This window comes from Sciurus carolinensis, chromosome X (genome assembly GCF_902686445.1).
Source record: "Sciurus carolinensis chromosome X, mSciCar1.2, whole genome shotgun sequence".
NCBI classification, from domain to species: domain Eukaryota; kingdom Metazoa; phylum Chordata; class Mammalia; order Rodentia; family Sciuridae; genus Sciurus; species Sciurus carolinensis.
The window spans coordinates 2858996-2861674 of NC_062232.1; positions in this window are offsets into that span (position 1 = coordinate 2858996).

Genomic DNA, 2679 nt, shown 5'->3' on the forward strand with positions numbered 1-2679 from the left:
TGCTGGACCTTCCACCACGGCAGGGGTTCCCCAAAATGGAGTCCCTTTGGCTCAGAGCCTCATGCATGCATCTGACCCCTGAGGCCGACCTCGGGATCTGCACCCACCCAAGACAGAAGCAGAATTCGGGACATCCGGTTAGGACCAATTCTGCACCAAAGTGGGGAACAAGAATCCAGAGCTGTCACCAATTCCTTCGGAGCTTTTTATTTCTTTCAGTCTTTTAAGCAGAGATTCATTTTTTTTTTTTTTAAAGCATGCAGAATTCTTCCTGTGGTCGGGGCAACAGCAGGAAGAACTCAGGCGGCCACATTGCAAAGTTTTCCGCGTGGGGCGGTAGCTCACCGAGAGGCAAGAGAATATCTGGAGGGTCTGCCAGCCGCTTCCTCAGCCTCCTGCTTGGGATCTCAGGTCAAGGAGCTCACACGGGGAGGAGGTGAGGCCTCCGTGTTCTGAAGGTAGAGAGGAAACCTGCTTTTCCCGTGAACAGCTGCAGAGAGAAGGGACCGTGGTGTTCGTAGATCAGCACTTGGCAGCACGCTCGCTCTCGTGGTTGGTTTATTCCTTTCTCACCCGAGGACGGTGGGTCTCAATGTGCATCTGTCCACATAATCGCCGGCGAGACCTTTCTAACATCTCATCCAGCTGAGACCACCCGGCTCTCTGAATCTTCGCTCACAAAGTGACACAGTTCCTCAATTCAGTCCCGAGACCAGGTTGATGGGAAACTCTGAATCTTTCTGCCCCAAAGAGTACGATTTGTCATCGATCAGATGATGTGTCGAGAGATTTACGAAGTCAGACTCAGACGTACGTGAAATATTCTGTGGGTGTGTATTCGGGGGCTGTCCTCTCTCATGACTCATCTCCTTTGCCAATTTCCACGGTAACGTGATATTTTTTTTTCTTTTAAAGTGTACTGACCCACCGTGTTGCCAGACACCAGTTGGGGACTAAAAATAAGCCCTGGGGCTTTGCAAAACCTCTCCCTATGACCACATTCCCCTTTTGCAAAAATGTGTTTCTGAGTTCAGGTTCTTGTTTTTTTTTTTTTTTCTAAATTCTATTTCTTTTTTTCCATACTGCATTTTTGGTGTCCGGATTTGGATCTTCTTAGGAATGACTGAGTCATTTGATCATATTAAAAAATAGCTACATCTTCAAGAGATTCTGGATTTTTGATCCCAATATCAACCAATGTCCATTTCTGAGCTCCGTTGTCTAGGGAGTCAGTTTCCGATAGATGATGGGTTCCTCGACCTTTGTCACTTCTGGCCAAATGCTGCTTCTCACGTCTTCATGGGACATTTTCATAATATGCCCTGTAATACTGGGGTGAAGCAGGACTAAGCTTTCTATGAATCTCTTTCTTTCAAGAGAAGAAGACTTGAAGCTAGATTCATGTGAACTTCCTGAACCATCGTCTCTCCAGAAAACTGAGCCTGTGGACTAATCTTGTAAGGAGAGGTTAAGGAATAAGAATTTCAAACACTTCAGTACCTCTTGTTTTAATCAGCTTGTGCCTTGCTGTGATCCAAAAACCCCAGAAGAATAATTTAGAGGAGGAAAAGATTATGTGGGGCTCATGGTTTCAGAGGTTCAGTCCATGGTTGGCCGACACCATGGCTCTGGCCCAAGGTGAGGCAGAACAAGATGGCGGAAGGGCCTGGAGGAGGACAGCAGCTCAGGATGTGGCACCAGGAAGCAGAGAGAGCTCTGCTCACCAGAGACCAGATATAAACCCCATGGAGCCAGGGACAGGATATAGTCCCCGAGGAGCCAGGGACAGGATATAGTCCCCGAGGAGCCAGGGACAGGATATAGTCCCCGAGGAGCCAGGGACAGGATATAGTCCCCAAGGGAGCCAGGGACAGGATATAGTCCCCAAGGGAGCCAGGGACAGGACATAGTCCCCAAGGAGCCAGGGACAGGATATAGTCCCCAAGGAGCCAGGAACAGGATATAGTCCCCATGGAGCCAGGGACAGGATATAGTCCCCAAGGAGCCAGGGACAGGATATAGTCCCCATGGAGCCAGGGACAGGATATAGTCCCCAAGGAGCCAGGGACAGGATATAGTCCCCAAGGAGCCAGGGACAGGATATAGTCCCCAAGGGATGTCCCCAGTGACCCAGCTCCTCCAGCCACACCCCACCTGCCTAGAGTCACTACCTAGTTAGTCTGTTCAAGTGGATTAATCCACTAAGATTAGGTCAAAGTTCTCTCAACCCAATCATTTCACCTCTGAATGTTGAATTGTCTCACATGAGCTTTGGGAGACACCATATTTGTATCCTATGACACATCCAGTAGATTATTGAGGTTGCAACTCTCTGTCTTACATCATGAGATTGCAAAAAATAAAAATAAAAAAAAAATTCGGATTTTTGACATGTTAATAAAATGCTGTCAGATTATATTGATCCTATTTGTAGTCTAGGTCTCCCTTGGCGAGAAAGGAGCATCCAGAGATTTTGAAACAGAAGTTGGTTCCATGGTAGGTAAGCCGGCCCAGGTGAGGATGGTTCTTCCATGCAAACAGGAGGGACCCAGTAGGGTCGAGGTTTGGAACACAATCGGGGTCACCTAAAATTCCCTGCAGGTCTAAGCTTTGCCCTCGGAGACAGCGGTGTGCATTTGAATTACCCCACTGAGCGGAAAGAAATATTCACTCACTTGA